The sequence below is a fragment of the Oncorhynchus nerka genome, linkage group LG13 (genome assembly GCF_034236695.1).
Source record: "Oncorhynchus nerka isolate Pitt River linkage group LG13, Oner_Uvic_2.0, whole genome shotgun sequence".
NCBI classification, from domain to species: domain Eukaryota; kingdom Metazoa; phylum Chordata; class Actinopteri; order Salmoniformes; family Salmonidae; genus Oncorhynchus; species Oncorhynchus nerka.
In genome coordinates, this window is record NC_088408.1 from 3,860,854 (window position 1) to 3,877,052 (window position 16,199).

The window sequence follows — 16,199 nt, forward strand, 5'->3', positions numbered from 1 at the left end:
TCTATCTATCCTCTATCTATCTCTCCTCTCTCTCTCTATCCTCTCTCTCTCTATCTATCCTCTATCTATCTCTCCTCTCTCTCTCTATCCTCTCTCTCTCTCTATCTATCCTCTCTCTATCTATCCTCTCTCTCTATCTATCCTCTCTCTATCTATCCTCTCTCTCTATCTATCTCTCCTCTCTCTATCTCTCTCTCTCTATCTATCCTCTCTATCTATCCTCCTCTCTCTATCTATCCCTCTCTATCTATCCCTCTCTCTCTATCTATCTCTCTCTCTATCTCTCCTCTCTCTATCTATCCTCTCTCTCTCTATCTATCCTCTCTCTATCTCTCTATCCTCTCTCTCTATCTATCTCTCTCTCTATCCTCTCTCTCTCTATCTATCCTCTCTCTCTCTATCCTCTCTCTCTCTCTCTATCTATCCTCTCTCTCTCTATCTATCCTCTCTCTCTCTATCCTCTCTCTCTCTCTCTCTCTCTCTATCCTCTCTCTCTCTCTCTATCTATCCTCTCTCTATCTATCCTCTCTATCTATCCTCTCTCTCTCTATCCTCTCTCTCTATCTATCCTCTCTCTCTATCTATCCTATCCTCTATCCTCTCTATCTATCTATCCTCTCTCTATCTATCCTCTCTCTCTATCTATCTCTCTATCCTCTCTCTATCTATCCTCTCTCTCTCTATCCTCTCTCTATCTATCCTCTCTCTCTATCCTCTCTCTCTCTCTATCCTCTCTCTATCTATCCTCTCTCTATCTATCCTCTCTCTCTATCTATCTCTCTATCTATCCTCTCTCTCTATCTATCCTCTCTCTCTCTCTCTATCCTCTCTCTCTCTATCTATCCTCTCCTCTCTATCCTCTCTCTCTATCTATCCTCTCTCTCTCTATCCTCTCTCTCTCTCTATCCTCTCTCTCTCTATCTATCCTCTCTCTCTCTATCCTCTCTCTCTCTATCCTCTCTCTCTATCTATCCTCTCTCTCTCTATCCTCTCTCTCTCTCTCTATCCTCTCTCTCTCTATCTATCCTCTCTCTCTCTATCCTCTCTCTCTATCTATCCTCTCTCTCTCTATCTATCCTCTCTCTCTCTATCCTCTCTCTCTATCTATCCTCTCTCTCTCTATCCTCTCTCTCTCTCTATCCTCTCTCTCTCTATCTATCCTCTCTCTATCTATCCTCTCTCTCTCTATCCCTCTCTATCTATCCTCTCTCTCTCCTCTCTATCTCTATCTATCCTCTCTATCTATCCTCTCTCTCTCTATCTATCTCTCTCTCTATCTATCCTCTCTCTCTCTATCTATATCTATCCTCTCTCTCTCTATCCCTCTCTCTCTATCTATCCTCTCTCTCTATCTATCCTCTCTCTCTCTCTCTCTCTATCTCTATCCTCTCTCTCTCTATCCTCCTCTCTCTCTCTCTATCCTCTCTCTCTCTATCTATCCTCCTCTCTATCTATCCTCTCTCTCTCTCTATCCTATCTCTCTATCTATCCTCTCTCTCTATCTATCCTCTCTATCTCTCTCTCTATCTCTCTCTCTCTATCTATCCTCTCTCTCTATCTCTCTCTCTCTATCTATCCTCTCTCTCTATCTATCCTCTCTCTCTCTCTCTCTCTATCCTCTCTCTCTCTATCTATCCTCTCTCTCTATCTCTCTCTCTCTCTATCCTCTCTCTATCTATCCTCTCTCTCTCTCTCTATCTATCCTCTCTCTATCTATCCCTCTCTCTCTATCTATCCTCTATCCTCTCTCTATCTATCCTCTCTATCTATCTATCTCTCTATCTATCCTCTCTCTCTCTATCCTCTCTCTATCTATCTCTCATCTATCCTCTCTCTCTCTCTATCCTCTCTCTCTATCTATCTATCTCTCTCTCTCTCTATCTATCTCTCTCTCTCTCTATCCTCTCTCTCTCTCTATCCTCTCTCTCTCTCTCTCTCTCTCTATCCTCTCTCTCTCTCTATCCTCTCTCTCTATCCTCTCTCTCTCTATCCTCTCTCTCTATCTATCCTCTCTCTCTCTCTCTCTCTCTATCCTCTCTCTATCTATCCTCTCTCTCTCTATCTCTCCTCTCTCTATCTATCCTCTCTCTCTATCTATCCTCTCTCTCTCTATCTATCCTCTCTCTCTCTATCTATCCTCTCTCTCTATCTATCTCTCTATCTATCTCTCTCTCTCTCTATCTATCCTCTCTATCTATCTATCTATCTCTCTCTCTATCTATCCTCTCTCTATCTATCCTCTCTCTCTATCTATCCTCTCTCTATCTATCCTCTCTCTATCTATCCTCTCTCTCTCTATCTATCCTCTCTCTCTCTATCTATCCTCTCTCTCTATCTATCCTCTCTCTCTCTATCCTCTCTCTCTCTATCTATCCTCTCTCTCTATCTATCCTCTCTCTCTATCTATCTATCCTCTCTCTATCTATCCTCTCTCTCTATCTATCTCTATCCTCTCTCTCTATCTATCTCTCTCTCTATCTATCCTCTCTCTCTCTATCTATCCTCTCTCTCTCTATCCTCTCTCTATCTATCCTCTCTCTCTATCTATCTATCTCTCTCTCTATCTATCTCTCTCTCTATCTATCCTCTCTCTCTATCTATCCTCTCTCTCTCTCTCTCTCTCTATCTATCCTCTCTCTCTATCTATCCTCTCTCTCTATCCTCTCTCTCTCTATCTATCCTCTCTCTCTATCTATCCTCTCTCTCTCTATCTATCCTCTCTCTCCAATCATTCATCTCCCTCTCTCTCTCTCACTCAATAAGCTTATATAGACAAGACAGACAGACAGACAGACAGACTTTGTATTGTGCACGTGTGTGTGCATGGTTGTGTGTGTGTGTGTGTGTGTGTGTGTGTTATCTGTAGTGTTTTATGAGCCTTAATAAAGCCGCAGTAACTCTGACTAGATGATGGACATCCCCCAGGTAGCAGCACACCTGTCAGACCTGCAGATTCACATCACGTGTAGTGCAGCTAGCTCTATTTATTCATTCAACATGAGGAGCTAAGAGACTGCTCGCTAATTAGCTAGCTTGTGCTAATTAACTTAGCATGTTGCTACTAGCTTGCTCTAATTAACTTAGCATGTTGCTACTAGCTTGCTCTAATTAACTTAGCATGTTGCTACTAGCTTGCTCTAATTAACTTAGCATGTTGCTACTAGCATGCTCTAATTAACTTAGCATGTTGCTACTAGCTTGCTCTAATTAATTTAGCAGGTTGCTGCTAGCTTGCTCTAATTAACATAGCATGTTGCTGCTAGCTTTCTCTAATTAACGTAGCATGTTGCTGCTAGCTTGCTCTAATTAACTTAGCATGTTGCTGCTAGCTTAGGGAGTATCTTAGAGATTTTGTCACATTTTGTCTGACTACTGTAACACAATCGTGATTTCAAAACATCACAACTTCTAACTCAAAGGTTTATTTACAAGATTCGCAGTTCAAATATCCACCATGTTTTAACTTGTTCTGCCCTGAACCAATCACACTTGTTCTGCCCTGAACCAATCACACTTGTTCTGCCCTGAACCAATCACACTTGTTCTGCCCTATAAACCAATCACACTTGTTCTGCCCTGAACCAATCACACTTGTTCTGCCCTGAACCAATCACACTTGTTCTGCCCTGAACCAATCACACTTGTTCTGCCCTGAACCAATCACACTTGTTCTGCCCTGAACCAATCACACTTGTTCTGCCCTAAACCAATCACACTTGTTCTGCCCTATAAACCAATCACACTTGTTCTGCCCTGAACCAATCACACTTGTTCTGCCCTGAACCAATCACACTTGTTCTGCCCTGAACCAATCACACTTGTTCTGCCCTGAACCAATCACACTTGTTCTGCCCTGAACCAATCACACTTGTTCTGCCCTATAAACCAATCACACTTGTTCTGCCCTGAACCAATCACACTTGTTCTGCCCTGAACCAATCACACTTGTTCTGCCCTGAACCAATCACACTTGTTCTGCCCTGAACCAATCACACTTGTTCTGCCCTGAACCAATCACACTTGTTCTGCCCTGAACCAATCACACTTGTTCTGCCCTGAACCAATCACACTTGTTCTGCCCTAAACCAATCACACTTGTTCTGCCCTATAAACCAATCACACTTGTTCTGCCCTAAACCAATCACACTTGTTCTGCCCTATAAACCAATCACACTTGTTCTGCCCTAAACCAATCACACTTGTTCTGCCCTATAAACCAATCACACTTGTTCTGCCCTATAAACCAATCACACTTGTTCTGCCCTGAACCAATCACACTTGTTCTGCCCTCAACCAATCACACTTGTTCTGCCCTATAAACCAATCACACTTGTTCTGCCCTAAACCAATCACACTTGTTCTGCCCTATAAACCAATCACACTTGTTCTGCCCTATAAACCAATCACACTTGTTCTGCCCTAAACCAATCACACTTGTTCTGCCCTGAACCAATCACACTTGTTCTGCCCTATAAACCAATCACACTTGTTCTGCCCTATAAACCAATCACACTTGTTCTGCCCTATAAACCAATCACACTTGTTCTGCCCTATCACAAACCAATCACACTTGTTCTGCCCTATAAACCAATCACACTTGTTCTGCCCTAAACCAATCACACTTGTTCTGCCCTATAAACCAATCACACTTGTTCTGCCCTAAACCAATCACACTTGTTCTGCCCTGAACCAATCACACTTGTTCTGCCCTATAAACCAATCACACTTGTTCTGCCCTATAAACCAATCACACTTGTTCTGCCCTATAAACCAATCACACTTGTTCTGCCCTATAAACCAATCACACTTGTTCTGCCCTATAAACCAATCACACTTGTTCTGCCCTGAACCAATCACACTTGTTCTGCCCTGAACCAATCACACTTGTTCTGCCCTATAAACCAATCACACTTGTTCTGCCCTGAACCAATCACACTTGTTCTGCCCTGAACCAATCACACTTGTTCTGCCCTGAACCAATCACACTTGTTCTGCCCTGAACCAATCACACTTGTTCTGCCCTAAACCAATCACACTTGTTCTGCCCTATAAACCAATCACACTTGTTCTGCCCTAAACCAACTTGTTCTGCTTTATAACCAATCACACTTGTTCTGCCCTATAAACCAATCACACTTGTTCTGCCCTATAAACCAATCACACTTGTTCTGCCCTATAAACCAATCACACTTGTTCTGCCCTAAACCAATCACACTTGTTCTGCCCTATAAACCAATCACACTTGTTCTGCCCTGAACCAATCACACTTGTTCTGCCCTAAACCAATCACACTTGTTCTGCCCTATAAACCAATCACACTTGTTCTGCCCTATAAACCAATCACACTTGTTCTGCTGAACCAATCAACCAATCACACTTGTTCTGCCCTATAAACCAATCACACTTGTTCTGCCCTGAACCAATCACACTTGTTCTGCCCTATAAACCAATCACACTTGTTCTGCCCTATAAACCAATCACACTTGTTCTGCCCTAAACCAATCACACTTGTTCTGCCCTATAAACCAATCACACTTGTTCTGCCCTATAAACCAATCACACTTGTTCTGCCCTGAACCAATCACACTTGTTCTGCCCTGAACCAATCACACTTGTTCTGCCCTATAAACCAATCACACTTGTTCTGCCCTGAACCAATCACACTTGTTCTGCCCTGAACCAATCACACTTGTTCTGCCCTATAAACCAATCACACTTGTTCTGCCCTGAACCAATCACACTTGTTCTGCCCTATAAACCAATCACACTTGTTCTGCCCTAAACCAATCACACTTGTTCTGCCCTATAAACCAATCACACTTGTTCTGCCCTATAAACCAATCACACTTGTTCTGCCCTGAACCAATCACACTTGTTCTGCCCTATAAACCAATCACACTTGTTCTGCCCTATAAACCAATCCACTTGTTCTGCCCTATAAACCAATCACACTTGTTCTGCCCTATAAACCAATCACACTTGTTCTGCCCTATAAACCAATCACACTTGTTCTGCCCTGAACCAATCACACTTGTTCTGCCCTGAACCAATCACACTTGTTCTGCCCTATAAACCAATCACACTTGTTCTGCCCTGAACCAATCACACTTGTTCTGCCCTGAACCAATCACACTTGTTCTGCCCTATAAACCAATCACACTTGTTCTGCCCTGAACCAATCACACTTGTTCTGCCCTATAAACCAATCACACTTGTTCTGCCCTATAAACCAATCACACTTGTTCTGCCCTATAAACCAATCACACTTGTTCTGCCCTAAACCAATCACACTTGTTCTGCCCTGAACCAATCACACTTGTTCTGCCCTGAACCAATCACACTTGTTCTGCCCTATAAACCAATCACACTTGTTCTGCCCTATAAACCAATCACACTTGTTCTGCCCTGAACCAATCACACTTGTTCTGCCCTATAAACCAATCACACTTGTTCTGCCCTATAAACCAATCACACTTGTTCTGCCCTATAAACCAATCACACTTGTTCTGCCCTATAAACCAATCACACTTGTTCTGCCCTATAAACCAATCACACTTGTTCTGCCCTGAACCAATCACACTTGTTCTGCCCTGAACCAATCACACTTGTTCTGCCCTATAAACCAATCACACTTGTTCTGCCCTGAACCAATCACACTTGTTCTGCCCTGAACCAATCACACTTGTTCTGCCCTATAAACCAATCACACTTGTTCTGCCCTGAACCAATCACACTTGTTCTGCCCTATAAACCAATCACACTTGTTCTGCCCTATAAACCAATCACACTTGTTCTGCCCTGAACCAATCACACTTGTTCTGCCCTATAAACCAATCACACTTGTTCTGCCCTATAAACCAATCACACTTGTTCTGCCCTATAAACCAATCACACTTGTTCTGCCCTATAAACCAATCACACTTGTTCTGCCCTATAAACCAATCACACTTGTTCTGCCCTGAACCAATCACACTTGTTCTGCCCTGAACCAATCACACTTGTTCTGCCCTATAAACCAATCACACTTGTTCTGCCCTGAACCAATCACACTTGTTCTGCCCTGAACCAATCACACTTGTTCTGCCCTATAAACCAATCACACTTGTTCTGCCCTGAACCAATCACACTTGTTCTGCCCTATAAACCAATCACACTTGTTCTGCCCTAAACCAATCACACTTGTTCTGCCCTATAAACCAATCACACTTGTTCTGCCCTATAAACCAATCACACTTGTTCTGCCCTGAACCAATCACACTTGTTCTGCCCTATAAACCAATCACACTTGTTCTGCCCTATAAACCAATCACACTTGTTCTGCCCTATAAACCAATCACACTTGTTCTGCCCTATAAACCAATCACACTTGTTCTGCCCTATAAACCAATCACACTTGTTCTGCCCTGAACCAATCACACTTGTTCTGCCCTGAACCAATCACACTTGTTCTGCCCTATAAACCAATCACACTTGTTCTGCCCTGAACCAATCACACTTGTTCTGCCCTGAACCAATCACACTTGTTCTGCCCTATAAACCAATCACACTTGTTCTGCCCTGAACCAATCACACTTGTTCTGCCCTATAAACCAATCACACTTGTTCTGCCCTATAAACCAATCACACTTGTTCTGCCCTATAAACCAATCACACTTGTTCTGCCCTATAAACCAATCACACTTGTTCTGCCCTAAACCAATCACACTTGTTCTGCCCTGAACCAATCACACTTGTTCTGCCCTGAACCAATCACACTTGTTCTGCCCTATAAACCAATCACACTTGTTCTGCCCTATAAACCAATCACACTTGTTCTGCCCTGAACCAATCACACTTGTTCTGCCCTATAAACCAATCACACTTGTTCTGCCCTATAAACCAATCACACTTGTTCTGCCCTATAAACCAATCACACTTGTTCTGCCCTATAAACCAATCACACTTGTTCTGCCCTATAAACCAATCAGATTATTTTCTGTGCTTCGAACAAAGTTGACTACACTTTATGTCAACCTGCATTACACCTGCTCTTATCTACACCAACTCGTGTGTGAGAGAATGTGTGTGTGAGAGAGCATTTATTGTGTCGTTGTGCATCTGAATGTTGTGTGTGTTTCTATGTAAGATTAAATATTCCTGCAGTGTGTGTGTGCTTGCTTGTGTGTGTGTGCTTGCGTGTGTGTGTGTGCTTGCGTGTGTGTGTGTGTGCTTGCTTGCGTGTGTGTGTGTGTGTGCTTGCGTGTGTGTGTGTGCGTGTGTGTGTGTGTGTGTGCTGTGTGTGTGTGTGCTTGCGTGTGTGTGTGTGTGTGTGTGTACCTGTAGAGTGTCTCTATACCACCACTGAGTGTGTAATAATATCTCAGATGTTATTGTCTGTCTGGTTCGACCTGTCTCCCCTGTTAGACCCCATAATCTGACCTGGATCCTATTGTTATCATTACACACACACACACACACTTGTTCAAGCACACACACACACACAACACACTTGTTCTGCACACACACACACAACACACACACGCACGCAGCACACACACACACACGCAAGCACACACACACACGCAAGCACACACACACTTGCTGCACACACACACCAACACACGCTGCACACACACACACACACACACACACACACACACACACGCAAGCACACACACACACACACACACACACAACGCAATCACACACACACACACACACACAACACACACACACACACGCAAGCACACACACACACACACACACACACACACACGCAAGCACACACACACACACGCAAGCACACACACACACGCAAGCACACACACACAAGCAAGCACACACACACACACACACACACACACACACTTGTTCTGCACCTACAACACCAATCAGATTATTTTCTGTGCACAGGTCATATAGAACACATTACCAGTTGTATACTATACACTTTAAATGTCACATCTGTTTTGACACACACACACACACAAACATATCAACAACAAAAATTATACAGGTGTGTGATATTGTTACAGGTGGTATACAGGTGAGTGTGATGTGTATCAGAGGTCATTTGTGTACATGTACCAGTATAAATATATGTAGTGTATACTATATACTCTATGTGAGAGATATTTGTGTATATGTGTGTGTGTGTGTGAGTGATATACAGGTGATTTTTCAACAACAAAAATACAGTATACAGGTGTGTACAGGTGATATACAGGTGTATGTGATATACAGGTATTTACAGTGTGTGTACAGGTGTACAGGTGTACAGGTGTATACAGGTGTATAGAGGTGATTTGTGTGTGTGTACAGGTGTATACAGGTGGTGAGAGGTATTACAGGTGTGTATACAGGTGTGTATGAGGTGGTATATTTGTGTATGTATGGTGTTTACAGGTGATATACAGGTGGTTACAGGTGTATACAGGTGGTATACAGGTGATATACAGGTGATATACAGGTGTGTATACAGGTGATATACAGGTGGTATACAGGTGATATACAGGTGTATACAGGTGTATACAGGTGTATACAGGTGTATACAGGTGATATACAGGTGTATACAGGTGTGTACAGGTGGTGTACAGGTGATATGGTATACAGGTGTGTATACAGGTGTATACAGGTGATATACAGGTGTGTATACAGGTGATATACAGGTGGTATACAGGTGTGATATACAGGTGATATACAGGTGGTATACAGGTGATATACAGGTGGTATACAGGTGATATACAGGTGATATACAGGTGAGGTATACAGGTGATATACAGGTGATATACAGGTGGTATACAGGTGATATACAGGTGGTGTACAGGTGATATACAGGCAGGTGGTACAGGTGGTATACAGGTGGTATACAGGTGGTATACAGGTCCTGCAGGTGTATGTGTACAGGTGTATACAGGTGGTATACAGGTGTGTATACAGGTGCTATGCTTGTATACAGGTGTATACAGGTGGTATACAGGTGGTATGCAGGTGCTTGGTGATATACAGGTGCTTGCAGGTGTGTATGTGTGTGCTATACAGGTGATATACAGGTGATATGGTGGTATACAGGTGATATACAGGTGGTATACAGGTGGTATACAGGTGATATACAGGTGTGTGTGATATACAGGTGGTACAGGTGTATACAGGTGGTATGCAGGTGTATACAGGTGGTATACAGGTGGTATGTATACAGGTGATATACAGGTGATATACAGGTGTGTACAGGTGCTTATACAGGTGGTATACAGGTGTATACAGGTGGTATGCAGGTGATATACAGGTGATATACAGGTGTATACAGGTGGTATACAGGTGTATACAGGTGGTATACAGGTGATATACAGGTGATATACAGGTGGTATACAGGTGTATACAGGTGGTATACAGGTGATATACAGGTGGTATACAGGTGATATACAGGTGATATACAGGTGGTATACAGGTGATATACAGGTGATATGTGGTATACAGGTGGTATAGTATACAGGTGTGTGTATACAGGTGTATACAGGTGGTATACAGTGTGTATACAGGTGGTATACAGGTGTATACAGGTGGTACACAGGTGTATACAGGTGGTATACAGGTGTATACAGGTGATATACAGGTGGTATCTGTCAGGTGATATACAGGTGGTGGTATACAGGTGTATACAGGTGATATACAGGTAGTATACAGGTGGTATACAGGTGATATACAGGTGGTATACAGGTGGTATACTACAGGTGATATACAGGTGGTATACAGGTACACAGGTGGTATACAGGTGGTATACAGGTGATACACAGGTGGTATACACACACACAGGTGATATACAGGTGGTATACAGGGTATACAGGTGATATACACAGGTGATATACAGGTGGTATACAGGTGTACAGGTGATGTACAGGTGATATACAGGTGATATACACAGGTGATATACAGGTGGTATACAGGTGATATACAGGTGATATACAGGTGATATACAGGTGGTATACAGGTGGTATACAGGTGGTATACAGGTGATATACAGGTGATATACAGGTGGTATACAGGTGATATACAGGTGGTACAGGTGATATACAGGTGGTTACAGGTGGTATACAGGTGATATTGTTACAGGTGGTATACAGGTGGTATACAGGTGATATACAGGTGATATCAGGTGACATACAGGTGGTGTACAGGTGGTATACAGGTGATGTACAGGTGATATACAGGTGATATACTATACAGGTGTAAAGGTAGATATACAGGTGGTATACAGGTGATATACAGGTGGTTTACAGGTGATATACAGGTGATATACAAACAGGTGGTATACAGGTTATACAGGTGATATACAGGTGGTATACAGGTGATATACAGGTGATATACAGGTGATATACAGGTGGTATACATATACAGGTGATATACAGGTGGTATACAGGTGGTATACAGGTGATATACAGGTGATATACAGGTGGTATACAGGTGGTATACAGGTGATATACAGGTGGTATACAGGTGATATACAGGTGGTATACAGGTGGTATACAGGTGGTATACAGTGATATGATATACAGGGTGGTATACAGGTGATATACAGGTGATATACAGGTGGTATACAGGTGGTATACAGGTGGTATACAGGTGGTATACAGGTGATATACAGGTGATATACAGGTGGTATACAGGTGGTATACAGGTGATATACAGGTGATATACAGGTGATATACAGGTGGTATACAGGTGATATACAGGTGATATACAGGTGATATACAGGTGATATACAGGTGGTATACAGGTGATATACAGGTGATATACAGGTGATATACAGGTGGTATACAGGTGATATACAGGTGGTATACAGGTGGTATACAGGTGATATACAGGTGGTATACAGGTGGTATACAGGTGGTATACAGGTGATATACAGGTGGTATACAGGTGGTATACAGGTGATATACAGGTGATATACAGGTGATATACAGGTGGTATACAGGTGGTATACAGGTGATATACAGGTGATATACAGGTGGTATACAGGTGATATACAGGTGATATACAGGTGGTATACAGGTGATATACAGGTGATATACAGGTGGTATACAGGTGGTATACAGGTGGTATACAGGTGGTATACAGGTGGTATACAGGTGGTATACAGGTGATATACAGGTGGTATACAGGTGATATACAGGTGGTATACAGGTGATATACAGGTGATATACAGGTGGTATACAGGATATACAGGGATATACAGGTGGTATACAGGTGGTATACAGTTGGTATACAGGTGGTATACAGGTGATATACAGGTGGTATACAGGTGGTATACAGGTGATATACAGGTGGTATACAGGTGATATACAGGTGGTATACAGGTGGTATACAGGTGGTATACAGGTGATATACAGGTGATATACAGGTGATATACAGGTGGTATACAGGTGGTATACAGGTGATATACAGGTGATATACAGGTGATATACAGGTGGTATACAGGTGGTATACAGGTGATATACAGGTGGTATACAGGTGGTGTACAGGTGATATACAGGAGCTCTGTTTGGTAGAAGACTTTTTTGGTGATCAGGAGAAATGTTCAGGTATGACTCACATTACAAGGCTTTTATCTGGATAGTGGAGGAGGTGACTTTCAAAGATTGTCAAACTATTACCTGGAAAATATAATGATCTAATCATTCAGAGAAGACCACCAGATCAACACCGAAGGTGACCAAAGTGACCAATTAGGAGTTAAGAGACATGTTTACACCCCCTCCCCCTCCCCTCTCCCCCATGATGCAACAGAGCGGGTGTTACAATCCAACAAAGGCGAGGATTCCCCAATTAACTTAAGAGGTAAACCGATAGGTAAACAAACACATGTAAACAATGGTGTCTCTGTCAGGGTGAAGTGGTTATGCCTCCAGGACACAATCAAGTGTTTCATGAGTTTTATCTCGACATGCCTTACAGGATTTGCCTGCTGTACGTTTGTCCATTTAGCTGTGTGTGTGTGTGTGTGTGTGTGTGTGTGTGTGTGTGTGTGTGTGTGTGTGGATTCATGCATGCGTGTGCATTAATGTGTCTTCTGTTCATTGTTGAGTGAACAGAAGTGAGTGTGTTTCAGATGAATCATTATATATTGTGTACAGTACAGATCTATGTATTGAGTACAGTACAGATCTATGTATTGAGTACAGTACAGTACAGTACAGATCTATGTATTGAGTACAGTACAGTACAGATCTATGTATTGAGTACAGTACAGTACAGTACAGATCTATGTATTGAGTTCAGTACAGTACAGTACAGATCTATGTATTGAGTACAGTTCAGTACAGATCTAGGTATTGAGTACAGTACAGATCTAGGTATTGTGTACAGTACAGTACAGTACAGATCTATGTATTGAGTACAGTACAGTACAGTACAGATCTAGGTATTGAGTACAGTACAGTACAGATCTAGGTATTGAGTATGTATTGAGTACAGTACAGATCTATGTATTGAGTACAGTACAGTACAGTACAGATCTAGTACAGTACAGTACAGATCTAGGTATTGAGTACAGTACAGTACAGATCTATGTATTGAGTACAGTACAGTACAGATCTAGGTATTGAGTACAGTACAGTACAGATCTATGTATTGAGTACAGTACAGTACAGATCTATGTATTGAGTACAGTACAGTACAGATCTAGGTATTGAGTACAGTTCAGTACAGATCTATGTATTGAGTACAGTTCAGTACAGATCTATGTATTGAGTACAGTACAGTACAGATCTATGTATTGAGTACAGTACAGTACAGATCTATGTATTGAGTACAGTTCAGTACAGATCTATGTATTGAGTACAGTACAGTACAGATCTATGTATTGAGTACAGTACAGTACAGTACAGATCTATGTATTGAGTACAGTTCAGTACAGTACAGTACAGTACAGATCTATGTATTGAGTACAGTACAGTACAGATCTAGGTATTGAGTACAGTTCAGTACAGTACAGTACAGTACAGATCTATGTATTGAGTACAGTTCAGTACAGATCTATGTATTGAGTACAGTACAGTACAGTACAGATCTATGTATTGAGTACAGTTCAGTACAGATCTATGTATTGTATACAGTTCAGTACAGATCTAGGTATTGAGTACAGTACAGTACAGTACAGATCTATGTATTGAGTACAGTACAGTACAGATCTAGGTATTGAGTACAGTACAGTACAGTACAGATCTAGGTATTGTGTACAGTACAGTACAGATCTAGGTATTGAGTACAGTTCAGTACAGATCTAGGTATTGTGTACAGTACAGTACAGATCTAGGTATTGAGTACAGTTCAGTACAGATCTAGGTATTGAGTACAGTACAGTACAGTACAGATCTATGTATTGAGTACAGTACAGTACAGTACAGATCTAGGTATTGTATACAGTTCAGTACAGATCTAGGTATTGAGTACAGTACAGTACAGATCTAGGTATTGAGTACAGTTCAGTACAGATCTAGGTATTGAGTACAGTACAGTACAGATCTAGGTATTGAGTACAGTACAGTACAGATCTATGTATTGTGTACAGTACAGTACAGATCTAGGTATTGAGTACAGTTCAGTACAGATCTATGTATTGAGTACAGTACAGTACAGTACAGATCTATGTATTGAGTACAGTACAGTACAGTACAGATCTAGGTATTGAGTACAGTACAGTACAGATCTAGGTATTGAGTACAGTTCAGTACAGATCTATGTATTGAGTACAGTACAGTACAGATCTATGTATTGAGTACAGTACAGTACAGTACAGATCTAGGTATTGAGTACAGTACAGTACAGATCTAGGTATTGAGTACAGTTCAGTACAGATCTATGTATTGAGTACAGTTCAGTACAGATCTATGTATTGAGTACAGTACAGTACAGATCTATGTATTGAGTACAGTTCAGTACAGATCTATGTATTGTGTACAGTACAGTACAGATCTATGTATTGAGTACAGTACAGTACAGATCTATGTATTGAGTACAGTTCAGTACAGTACAGTACAGTTCTATGTATTGAGTACAGTACAGTACAGATCTAGGTATTGAGTACAGTACAGTACAGTACAGATCTATGTATTGAGTACAGTTCAGTACAGTACAGTACAGTTCTATGTATTGAGTACAGTACAGTACAGATCTAGGTATTGAGTTCAGTACAGTACAGTACAGATCTAGGTATTGAGTACAGTACAGTACAGATCTATGTATTGAGTACAGTACAGTACAGTACAGATCTATGTATTGTATACAGTACAGTACAGTACAGATCTATGTATTGTGTACAGTACAGTACAGTACAGATCTATGTATTGAGTACAGTACAGTACAGTACAGATCTATGTATTGTGTACAGTACAGTACAGATCTATGTATTGAGTACAGTACAGTACAGTACAGATCTATGTATTGAGTACAGTACAGTACAGATCTAGGTATTGAGTACAGTACAGTACAGATCTAGGTATTGAGTACAGTACAGTACAGTACAGATCTATGTATTGAGTACAGTACAGTACAGATCTATGTATTGAGTACAGTACAGTACAGTACAGATCTATGTATTGAGTACAGTACAGTACAGATCTAGGTATTGAGTACAGTACAGTACAGATCTAGGTATTGAGTACAGTACAGTACAGTACAGATCTATGTATTGAGTACAGTACAGTACAGATCTAGGTATTGAGTACAGTACAGTACAGATCTATGTATTGTGTACAGTACAGTACAGTACAGATCTATGTATTGTACAGTACAGTACAGATCTAGGTATTGAGTACAGATCTATGTATTGAGTACAGTACAGTACAGTACAGATCTATGTATTGTGTACAGTACAGTACAGTACAGATCTATGTATTGAGTACAGTACAGTACAGATCTAGGTATTGAGTACAGTACAGTACAGTACAGATCTATGTATTGAGTACAGTACAGTACAGTACAGATCTATGTATTGAGTACAGTACAGTACAGTACAGATCTATGTATTGAGTACAGTACAGTACAGATCTATGTATTGAGTACAGTACAGTACAGATCTATGTATTGAGTACAGTACAGTACAGATCTAGGTATTGAGTACAGTACAGTACAGATCTATGTATTGTGTACAGTACAGTACAGTACAGATCTATGTATTGTATACAGTACAGTACAGTACAGATCTATGTATTGAGTACAGTACA